Source organism: Tamandua tetradactyla, chromosome 13, assembly GCF_023851605.1.
Source record: "Tamandua tetradactyla isolate mTamTet1 chromosome 13, mTamTet1.pri, whole genome shotgun sequence".
NCBI lineage: Eukaryota > Metazoa > Chordata > Mammalia > Pilosa > Myrmecophagidae > Tamandua > Tamandua tetradactyla.
Genome location: NC_135339.1, coordinates 26,209,302 through 26,221,992, shown reverse-complemented (window position 1 = coordinate 26,221,992; position 12,691 = coordinate 26,209,302).

Below are 12,691 nucleotides of genomic sequence, written 5' to 3'. Positions count from 1 at the left end.
TCAAGGACCATCCAGGTTGTGGGCTTCAGGACTTCATTCCTTCTTACTGCTGAGTAATATTCCATTGTACATATATACACATTTTATCTGTTCGTCGGTTGATGGACACTTGGGTTCTTTCCATCTTTTGGCTATTGTGAATAATGCTGCGATGAACCTCAGTGTGCAAATGTCTGTTTATGTCTCTGCTTTCAGTTCTTCCAGGTATATATCTACCAGCAGGATTTCTAGTTGTAGGCAGGTCTGTACTTATCTCACTGAAGAACCGCCAAACCATCTTTTTACATTTCCGCCAGCAGTGAATTCAGTGTTCCTATTTTTCCACATCCTCTCCGACACTTGTACTTTCCTGTTTGTTTTATGCTTGTTTAATAGTTCACATTCTAGTAAGTGTGAAATGATATTCCATTATGGTTTTGACTTGCGTTTCTCTAGTAGCTAGTGAAGCTGAGCATTTTTTATGTGCTTTTTAGCCATTTGTATTTCCTCTTCGGAGCAATGTCTATTCATATCTTTTGCCCATTTTTTATAAGGTTTTTTGTCTTTTTTATTGTTAAGTTGTAGTATTTCTTTATATATCCTGGATATCGAATCTTATCAGAAATGTGGTTTCCAAATATTTTTTCCCATTGAGTTGGCTGCCTTTTCACACTTATGACAAAGTCCTTTGAAGCACAGGCATATTCAGTTTTGAGGAGGTCCCATTTACTTATTGTTTCCTTCGTTGCTTGTGCTTTGGGCATGAAGTCTAAGAAACCACCCCCTATGCCTAGATCTTGAAGATGTTTCCCTACATTTTTTTCTATAAGGTTTATGGTAGTGGGGTCCTCTTTCGTTCTGTTGGATATAGATATTTATGGGGGTATTTTTGACATGCAATAACCTGCACATATTTTAAGTGTGCAATTTGATGTTTGCTATTATATATGCTTCCATGAAACCAGGTCAAGATTCTGACTGTATCCATCAGCCTTGAGAGTTTCCTTGTGTCCTTGTGTGATTCCTCCCTCCCCGCAGCCCACCCCCAGTCAACCGCTGATCTTTCCACCATTACCACCTGCATTTTCTAGAATTTTGAGTACACAGAATTATACAATATGCACTCTTCTGTGTCTGGTTTTCACTCAACATAATTATTTTGAAACTCAGCCTGTTGGAGCATAGTTGCTTCCTTTTTATTGATACAATTCATTGTATTTATTTTATAGTGTCCCACTATTTATCGTTTATTGTTATGCCACAGTTTGTTCATTCACCTGTTGTTGGACATCTGGGTTGCTTCCAGTCTGGGGCTTGTGCTGGTTTGAAACTATTTTGTTGCCCAGAAAAGCACATGTTCTTCTAATCTTGTGGGGACAGACCTGTTATTTGGGTAGGAACTTTTGATTAGGTTGTTTCCATGGAGATGTGGCCCACCCATTCAAAGTGGGTCTTAATCCTTCCCTGGAGCTCTTTATGAGGGAGAACTCAGAGCTGCAGGGAGCAGAGAGATGAAACCAAGACACAGATGCTTGGAGATGCTGGGAGCTATTTGAAAGCCAGGCTAATAAGTATAAAATGGTAGTTCACTGTTGTTTTACTCGCATTTTTTTCTGATTACTCATGATATTGACCATCTCTTTGTATGCTTGTTAGCATTTGGGATTTACAATTGGTAAACTGCTTTTTAATATCCTTTCCATCTTTTTCTGGTTGACTTGTGGAAGTTTGTATCTAGATAATAATTGCTTGTCGATTAGATCTTGCAAATATCTCCTCCCATTCTTCGCATCTGTACACTACCTTCTTCCACAATTACTTTTGTTTGGTGGCATCTTTTAATTTAAAGTAATAAGATTCACCTGTTTTTCCCCCATGCCTTATGAATTTTTGCTTTTGAAACTTTAGTTGATATGCCTTCTTCACTCTGTCACAAAAATATTCTTTTTCTTCTGTTACCTTTATAGTTAGATATATTTAAGACCTAAATGAGAAGAGTCTCCTTTTGGGTATGTTGTTAGGCAGTGTGTTAGCAGCCTCCAAAGCTGGCTCCCCCGGGACACTGACCCCCAATTGATGTCCTTGTATAGTTCTCTCCACAATGAATCAGGGCGGGACCTGTATTGACTTGAATGTGGCAGAAGTGTCACGTGTGACTTCTGAGGTTGGTCAGAAGGAGTCCACAGCTTCTGCTTTGGTCTCCTGGAACTCTCACTTTGGGGTGAGAAGCCCAGCGACAGGGAGAGGCCACCATCTGCTGTGCTCTGGTCCACAGGCTCTAGGAGCTTCAGCTGACAGCCAGAACCACTGCAGTCCCAGCACCTCTGTCTACCTGCAGTCACACCTGAGACCTCAGGAGAGAACCACCAGCAGAGAGAGCCAGCCCCCAGAAGTGTGAGAAACAACAATATGCATTTTCCTCAAGCTATCAAGTTTTACAGAAATGAGTACCTGAAAGTGGTGTTGCCATAAGACAGACCTACAATGGGCAGTGGGTGGAAGGTGGTAGGAAGGCTTAAAAGATGGTGTGGAGGTGTTCCACTTCCACTTAGGAGGTAGAAAGCTAGACAGAGTGTTGCTCCCACTGTAACGGTGAGAACAGCCGGAAACAGTACAGATCATGTCTCTGGGCCATCAGGCAGCTGACCTCACATAGGGCAGTCAGGGCAATACTGCTGCCCGGGGTGTGCGCGGGGCTCAGACGGCCTCAGCAGCAGGGCTAGGGAGAGAACAGCTAAAACTTGAAGGCTCTGCGGCTGCAGATCTGGAATAGCGGCACCCAGATCTCAGGAGCGTCTGTGCGCACCAACAGGCTTTTGTCCGTGGGCCTCGGGTGGGTGCTCGTGAGAATGGCTGGGGGAAGGGGAAGAGATGCGACACAGGCCCCGGGCGGTGCCGGTGGGCGGGAGAGGGTTGGCTGCTGCTGTCCTGTCTGACCCTGGTCTCAGAGGTGAGGGCCAGCGAAGCCCTGGCCCCGAGAAAGACCACGGTGACCTCATTTCCAGAAGGAGAAAAAGCCCTCTGCAGCCAGGGAAGGTCTGGGCTCAGGATTCCCCCACCTCCTCCATTAGAGGCTGCTGCCCCCAGGAGGGGCCCCAGACGCTTCTGCACAAGACCCGCTTTGGATTTCAGCAGAGTCTGGAGCACAGGCCACGGAGGCCACGGGACACTGAGGCTACGGGACAGAGAAACCACTGCTCCCCCTCCCCCCATCCTGTACCCCAGTCCTGCTCTCCCAGCACTCAGGCTACAGGAGTCTGCCCCTGGGAGAAGGGCAGGAATGCGGAGAGAATGCAGAGAGAGTCCCCTTCCCGGGAGATCATTAGAGAAATGCCATTTAATACCACAGTGAAATACACTACAGGCCTCATAGAATGACCAAAAAAAAAAAAAAAAAATTCCCCCAAAACCCAATCCAACAAGACTACGTGCTAATGAGTGTGTGAGCCACTGGAATCTCATGTGCTACTGCTGGAAATGCAAACTGTTCAGCCTCTTTGTAAGACAATTTGGAGTTTCTTAGTGAAGTTAAACATGCACCTAAGTTATGAATCAGCAATCCCACTCATTCTTTACCCAAGAGATATGAAAATATGTGACCACACAAATACCTATTTGCAAGGTTTATCGCATCTTTAGTTGTAGTAGCCCCCAATTGGAAATGATCCATTAAATGTCTCTCGGCAAGTGAGCTGATAAATTGTGATGTGAAGGGAAAAATAAGAAAAGTCAAAGCAACAGCTTTGCAAAACATCTGCAGACTCAGAACACTGAGACCTGTGGGTTATGGTGGAATGGTAACTTCAGAAAGCAAAAGTTAGCCAAAGTTGAGAAACACGCACTTGGCTATCATTCCAGTAAAGGCAGAGGAAAAACCTGCTCTGTGTTCCATAATCATTACCCCGATAATGAAGAAACAGGCACTCTCTCTGTCTGAGCACACTGTTAAAAAATAAACACAAACAAAAAGTTATTTCTGTGCACTCCCTGCTGTACTGAGAAAATAAATATGGTGCTGAGCAAGCGTTCAGGGCTCTTGTCTTTTGAGATGTGAGTCTCCTGCTCTCATCTTAAAAGACTCTTCTGTGTGAGTGTCTTTATTTTTCAGATTCGTGGTGCTTTCCTCAACCCCTCGTGCTGAGTTGGTCACAGCAGTGGTGCAGTCGTACATTGGAACCCTCATTAGTAATAAAAAGGAATGAACTGCCGACACATTTAACAGCCTGGATGAATCTTGAAAGCATTAGGCTAAGTGAGATGTCAGAATCAAAAGGCTATATACTGTGTCATTCCATTTATATAACATTCTGTAAAGCACAAAACATAGGGAGAGAAAAGATTAGTGTTTGCACGGGCCTGGATGTGGCAGGAGGGGAGGGGCTGACTGCAGAGGGGCATAGGGGAACTTTCATGGGGGAATTAAAATATTCCATATCTTGATTGTGGTGTGGTTACATGACTGGCCTTTGCCAAATACATAGAACTGTTCACCTAAAAAGCATCAATTTTACTGTATGTAAATTATACCTTGAGAAATCTGACTTAAAAAATGAATCTATAGTGTTACATCTCGGAGTCATTATTGCTTTTGGGGATTTAGTGACAGAAAGAGGCTATGAGTGGGCTTCTCGTATTTTCTATGTCTTGATCTGCAGTATTGAGTATATGGGTCTGTCAATTTGTGAAAATTCTTCAAGCTGTGCACCTAAGAATTAGGCCCTATTTTGTATGTAATAGAAAGTTTTTAAAAAAAGACAGTGAGGGGCGGGCCGCGGTGGCTCAGCGGGCAAGAGTGCTTGCCTGCCATGCCGGAGGACCTCGGTTCGATTCCCGGCCCCAGCCCATGTAAAAAACAAACAAACAAACAAAATATAATAAAACAAGAAAATGTTTAAAGATGTTTCCCTGTCTTCCTCCCTTCCTTCCTTCTCTCTGTCTTTCCTTCCCTTCCTCCCTCTCTCTTTAAAAAAAAAAAAAAAAAAAAAAAAAAGACTGTGAGGAAGTTGCTACCGGAAAAAGGACTCAAAAGCATCAGGAACACCAGCACCCTCAGGAACCTGGAAGAGGGAAAGGGCACCCAGCAGACACGTGGACCTAGCTAAGGCATTTCCAGGAAGAATACTGAAAGTGCCACCTTGCTTCTTGCTGCCTCTGATAACACTGAGAAGAGAGAGAATGTTGAGCTATAAAATGAGCTGTTTTGTTTTTGAACATAATTTAAAAGGGTTCAGGACAAATATAAAGGGTTCAGGGCAGTTTTTCCAGCCAGAAAAGTTTCTCAAAATAAGAAATGACTTCCTGGTAAAGATCAGGTTGAGGATGGAGCTAGAAGATTGTTGGGACCTGTTTTCGTTTGCTAAAGTTGCCAAAATGCAACGTACCAGAAATGGACTGGGTTTTAACAATGAGCATTTATTAGCTTTTACACGTTTACAGTTCTGAGGCCATGAACATTTCCAAATCGAGGCATCAACAAGATGATACCTTCATCCTGAAGAAAGAATGCTGGCATTCCAGGACTCCTCTGTCACATGGGAAGTCACATGCGGCGTCTGCTGGAACTTCTCTCCCAGGTTTCGTTGCTTTCACACCTGGCTGCTGTGTCTGTGGCTTTCTTTGAGCTTCTGTTTTTTTCTCTCTTTAAGCCTCTCTCTCTCTTAGCTTCTCTGTCTTTCTCTCTTGTTCTCATCCTCTAATAAAGGACTTCAATAAGAGGATTAAGACCCACCTTGAGGACAACCAATTCAATGGGCTGAGGTTCTTGGGGTTTACTCCTGTGAAGCTTATTCCTGCAAAGAGAGGCTAAGCCTAATGATAATATGCCTGAGTCACCCCTGGAGAGCCTCTTTTGTTGCTCAGATGTGGCCTCTCTCTCTAAGCCAACTTGGCAGGTGAACTTATTGCCCTACACCCTACATGGGACATGACTCCTGGGGTGTAAATCTCTCTGACAACATGGGATCTGACTCCTGGGGCTGAACCAGGACCCTCCATCATCAGAATCAGAAAACTTTTTTGACCAAAAGGGGGAAGAAATAAATGAGACAAAATAAAGTCTCAGTGGCTGAGACTTTGAAACACTCAGGTGGTTATCTTGAAGGTTATTCTTATGTAGTTATGTAGATATCCTTTTTTAGTTTTTGGTGTATTGGAGTGGCTGGAGGGAAGCACCTGAAGCTGTTGAACTGTGCTCCAGTAGCCTTGATTCTTGAAGAAGACTGTATAGCCATATAGCTTTTACAGTGTGACTGTGTGATTGTGAAACCCTTGTATCTCATGCTTCTTTTAACCAGGGTATGGACAGATGAATAATTAAAAAAAAAAAAGGATAAAAACTAAATAATAGGGGGAGATAAAGGGTAAAAATTGGATAGATTGCAATGGTCTTTGGGTCAGTGAGAGGGAGGGGCATTGGTATGGGATATATGAGTTCTTTATTTTTCTTTTTATTTCCTTTTCTGAAATGATGCAAGTGTTCTAAAAATGATCATGCTGAAGAATGCACATCTATGTGATTATCTTGTGAGCCACTGATTGTATAATATTGTTGGACTGTATGTGTTTGGATGTTTCTCAATAAAGTTATTTAAAATATATATATAATAAATATTTAAACTGATCTCTTTAGGTTATGCAGTCAAATGGTCTTGGAAATACTTTTTAAGTATGCTTCTAGTTAAAAGATCAAAATGATTCTATAGATTAAAAAAACAAAAGACCATGAATAAGGTGGGTCATATTTCAACATAAGATCCTACTCACCAAAAGATTCTGCTTACAGTGGGTCCACACCTAAGGAAGTGGATTTGCTTTAAAATCTCACTTTTCTGGGGTACAGATAGCTTCAAAACACAGGACGTTAGAAAGATTTAAGACATGCCTCATAGATGCTTTTAGGTAAACAGTAGGCCTACTAAGAAACTTCAGCTGTGATTCTTGGAACAACTGCCAGCCTAGAGGGTTGTTAGGATGTTAAGAGCATTTGGCAGAATCCTTGTAATGACCCAGGGCCTAGGCCCCACCCCTCCCCTAATCAACTCTTGCAGGATTCAACTGAAACTCCAAATCTGGTAACAGGTTGTTGAAACCAAATTTCACAAGACTAACCAAATCTAATAAGACTCTGCTGAACCTTAAAAGCCACCTCCCTTGACACTTGCCCTCTTATTTGGGCGGGTGCTTACTTTCATTTCCCAACCTGCCACCATTGGGTATGATTTTCTCCTTTTTGTAAGTTCCTAATTAAAATTCATGGGTAATATTCTGCCTGGTGTGTTCTTTGGTTTTGGGGTCATGCTGGTCTGGAACATTTGGTGAGCCAGCCAGGAGACCAAAGAGCCAGCTGCTGTAGAGAGCTGAATCTAGGGAAAGGAGACTCTGTGGGGGTAATCATGGGGTGGCCTGCTTCCTTGATGTGTGGAGGGGTTACCCACTTGCTTGACTGCACTGCAGTAGGTCGGCTGTTATTGTATGTGGTGTGGCCACCTACAGCAGTCTCAGAAAGAGAAATCAGTAGATTTGAAGGATGCATTGAACGAAAGGCTATACCATGTAATAAGAGTTCAGAAATATCACCATGCTGGTATATTAGTGTAAGAGGGTGTAAACTGCCTGAGGGGCAAGTGAGACATATCCTGACTTCCCCTAACTGGGACCCAAAGGCTTGGGATTCTGTAGATTCTTCAATTTGATCAAATGTGGATTCTTCATTTGATGATGAAAAGGAGAAAAAGAAGAGGCTTGGGAAATAGAGGATAGGTTTGTGAAGGTTGCCTCTTTACTACAAGGAATTAGCACTCAATGATATTGTTCCTGTAGTATTCTCTTCAATAGGGTCAGTCAACCCGTTTTCATCTTCACCTGGGAAAGAGAACAAAGGATTTTCATTGTGTTCCTACAGGGCTGCTATTTACATAGTCAGACCATTCGCCACAGGCTCATAGCAAAGGATTTGGTTAAGTGGAAAAGTGTATCTGTATTTCATTATATTGCTGATGTCATGTTAACCAGCACCTTTTCTAGGACTAAAAGAAACCTCAGGCTCATTGCATTTTCATCTTAACAGTTGGGGATGTGCAATTAATTGTGATAAACTGCAAAGCTTTAGCTGTCCTATTAAATTATTGGGTGTAGTATGGTGGGGAAAGGCAAAATTTATTCCTTTTGTAGTAATTGATAAGGTACAATATTTTTCTATGTTGCATACACCACAACAACTAATGGCTTTCTTGGGATTGTTGGGTTATTGGAAACCTTTCATGCCTCACTTAGCCCCAGTGTTAAAATCTGTGTATGTTTTGATTAGGAAAAGCCATTCCTGGGAATGGGATACCCCCAGCAGGCTGCTTTTGAAAAAAGAAATGGACTATAGCACTGGCTCAGGCTTTATGGGGGTAGGCAGTGGGTGGGGTGTGGACCCAGATGTGCTTTTTGAATTAGATATGAATTGGCTTTGGGTGGGACTTGTGGCAAAGGCAACAGACAAAGCAAGTTCCCATCAGCTTTGGTCTGAATTACGATACAGCCCTTTCGGAAAACAACTGTGCTGCCCATAATGCCTTACTTTAAGTTGAAGGACTAACTCAGAAATGCCCTATGAAATTAATAACAACCATTCCCATACAAGGGTGGATGCATGACACTGCCACTAAGCCTCACTCTGACAGTGCACAATTAAGCACATTAATGTAATGGAAAGCTTATCTGCTGCAGCACAGCATTTTGAACAACAGCTCCTAACGTGCAGAAATGCATGGTATCCTGAGACCAGTTTCTTATGTGGAAGAACAATGTTTGCCCCTCCCTGCTGATGCTCCTGAGGTGGCCATCTCTGTGCCCACCATTGACAATGGCAGACTGTTGGCTGTATACCTAAGTCTGTGTGGTATGCTGAAGGACCAGCACATGGGCAGCCTGCCACCTGGAAGGTAATAGTTGTCCCTAGTTCCCACTCTATGGTGGGAAACTGGGACTATGCAAAGCAGCCAATGGCTAAACTAAGGGCTGTATGGTTAGTCATAGTTCATGAACCAGGAGATGCCTTAACTGTTTGTGCTGACAACTGGGCAGTGTACGGTGGCCTGACAGTGTGGATGGCCATGTGGAAGCAGGAGCAATGAACAATTGTTGGCCACCCCTTATGGGGAAAAGAAATGTGGGAAGATATCTAGACTACCTGCCACAAATGAAAGGTAACCTTGTTTCATGTCTCCTCCCATAATACTGATTCTTTACCTGGCAATATTGAAGCAGATGCTTTAGCAAAAATTTGTAGTCTGTTTTGGTTTACTAATGCTTCCAGAATGCAATATATCAGAAACAAATTGGCTTTTACAAAGGGGAATTGTTAGGTTACAAATTTTCAGTTCTAAGGCCATGACAATGTCCAAATTTAGGTATCTGGAGAAAGATACCTTGACTTTGAAGAAAGGCTACCAGCATCTGGAACACCTCTGCCAGCTGAGAAGGCATATGGCTGGCATCTACTGGTCCTTGCTTTTACTTCATTGCTTACAGCTTCTGATTCTAGTGGCTTTCTCTCTGTCTGTAGGTCCTCACTTAGCATCTCTGGGGCAAACTGTGGGTTTCATCTCTTAGCTTAGCATTTCCAAACATCTATGTCTCTTGGTTTCATCTCTCTGCCCTCTGTGTCAGTTCTCATTTCTCTCTGATAAAGGGGTTCAAGAAAGGATTAAGACCCTCCTTAAATAGGTTTCCATGGAAACAACTTAATCAAGAGATCCCACCAAACAATAGATGTCCCCAGAAGATCGCTTTAAAAACATGGTTTTTCTGGGGTACATAACAGCACATAGTCTAAAGCTGATTTTGCATGAGGCTGCTGAATGATTGCATAGAAAGACAGGACACCAAGGGTACCAGATTGTTTGGAGACTGGCTCAGCAATTCCAGCTGCTCATTACCAGACAACAACTGAAGGAAGTCGTGGATACCTGCCTCTCCTGTTCACTGCGATGCCCAAGGATGCTTCCTCATCAATTCAGTCACATTGGCTGTGAGCAAATTCTGGTCACCAGGTGGCAGGTAAATTGTATTGGGCCCCTTCTCTTATCCAGAGATGCAAAATATACTTTTACAGCCACAGATAAATCCACTGGACTGTTGCTGGCCTTCCCAAAAGGGACAGCTAACCAAAGAGCTACAATATATAGCTTAGAAAAGCTTAGTGCATTCTTTGGGCTCCCCACACCTATGGAGAGTGATGGGGGCACCCTCTTCTGACAACTAACCTAACATGACTGCATATGGACATTTCATTTGCCTTACAACTCTACAGCAGCAGGGTTCATTGAAAGAAGAAAGAATGAAGGGGCTTTTAAAGAAGCAGTTAAAAGATAAGTAATCTCTGCAGCAGTGGACATGACTGTTGTATCTGGCCCTCACCAGCCTAAATCACGACCCTAGCAGCTGCTCCTGCACCTATTGAGCTGGTAACAGTGAGGCCCATTCAAGCACTGTGAATTCAGGTGAAAGGACCAGCAGTGCTACTGCCACAAGGCAATGAAAACCACTTGCTGTTTTCTGTGCCACAAGCATTAGAAGTTGGGGAAAATAAGGCCGATTGGCCATGGGTCCTGGCTGATGCATCCGTGCTGGTTGGGAATCCTAAGCCCATGAGATATCAGGGTCGCCCAAAATTTATGTATTAGACCACAGTTTTCACAAAACGCTAAAAGCTGTATTTGTAACCAACTGGGACTTCCCATACCCCGAGGTACAGTATGTATGACTCTGTGGACACTTGCTATGCCCAGGCAAGCTGTGGCTTTGACTCCAGAAGTCACCCCTGCAATTGCAGGGGGAAAAGATATGGTATCTAAAACTATCTCATAGCCCCCCTTCTCCAGGAACACTTCTGCCTACTAATGGAAATTTACTTTGTATTCTGTTAGATCAACAAGATTTCTTTTTTCCCTTAGCATTGTAGTAAATACCTTCCGGTGCTAGGCCTCTGCTATTGTTGGGTGCCACTGGCCTACCTTGGACCATGACCTCTGCAAATTGGACTGCGTGGAATACCCTGCTGGCCTGGCAGAATTCAGCACATTGGAAAATGTGGAAAAGAATCTCCTCATTTAGACTGAAATCACTGGTTTTATCAATTATCCGTAGAATGGGTAAATTCCCTTTTTTGTCCAATATGGTGTCACTCTGTGGGACTCCTAATGGGACTCCTGTTGTCTCTTTTGCTGCTAATGAATGAAGTGCTTGTCCTATGGTCAATGTACTCTGCTGTGTGGGGTGGGTTTTAAGGGCCTGGGCCCCACCTATTCCTCCGTTTTGAGAGCAAGGCACTGCATGCGGCGGGGACTCCCCACACCCCAGGAATATACTTGATTGTGACAGCCATTAAATGTCAAAGAATGTATAACTCCCCTTCCCTAGCCAAATCTCGTGAGACTCTGCTGAACCCTCCTTGGCATGTATACCTTATTTGGGAGAAGTGCTGACCTTCCTTTCCCAACCGGCCACCAATTGGGTAGGATCTTCTTCTGTTCGTAAGTTCCCAATTACGACTCGTGGGAAATAGTCTGCCTCATGTGTTCTTTGGTCTGGGGGTTGTGCTGGGCTGGAACAGTCCTGACTCTCAGTCCAAGGTAGGGAGGGGTGTCTCTTGAAAAGATTCCTGAGAGTAATTTTCTTCTTCTAAATAAAACTCAAGATCCATAGGAATCTCACAAAGTTTTAAAGATGATTGTACTGGCAATAGCACTACCAACCTGAACTGCAAAGGACAGGGACAATTAAACATGAAAGGAGTTCTCTGTCCCTCTGGCCTTCGAGAGGTAAAAAACAGAGTGAAAAAGTTACTCCATTTCAAAACACAGCCCATTTCTTATCAAAAAGAAAAGTCAGATTGCAGACAGGAGTTCACCCGGCTGAGACAAGAGCCGTAGAAAATCACTCCCAGGAAGCAGGGCTGGACTATAACCCAGCACTGCCAAGCTGGGCTATTCTGGATTTCAGAATCCTATGGACCGATTATTGCTTTATGCCTCCTCCTCCCTCCCCTCTTTTGAACAGGAGGGTTTATTGTGGTTATCTTATTCCTATCGTTGAATGTTAAACATGGAAGGTTAAGAGGGCGAATTTAAAAAATGGCATCTTGGGGCGGGCCGCGGTGGCTCAGCGGGCAAGAGTGCTTGCCTGCCATGCCGGAGGACCCCGGTTCGATTCCCGGCCCCAGCCCATGTAAAAAACAAACAAACAAACAAAATATAATAAAACAAGAAAATGTTTAAAAGATGTTTCCCTTTCTTCCTTCCTTCCATCCTTCCTTCCTTCTCTGTCTTTCCTTCCCTTCCTCCCTCTCTCTTTAAAAGAAAAAAAAAAAATGGCATCTGGGCTCTGGTGAAAAGTGAAGATGCCTTGTCATCTCCATGGAGGACATATCAATTTCCCTGTGAGCCCTTTTTGTCCCAGTGAGATATGCTTTGGCTCATGAGCCATGCTTCCAGGGGGTGGATTATCGATAGATGAACTAACAGCTAGGTAGTGTGGGACCCTATGTTGGGCTGAAGCAGCTTTAACTCTGCTGTTGGATGCCTGTATCGGTCAGGATGGGCTGGGTTGTGCTGCCATAACAAATAAACCCCAAATAGCAATGGTTCAACCCAACAAAGTTTATTTCTTTTTTTCACAATATGCCCAATGCAGGTTGAAAGAGGGCTTCTGCCCATTGTTGTCACAA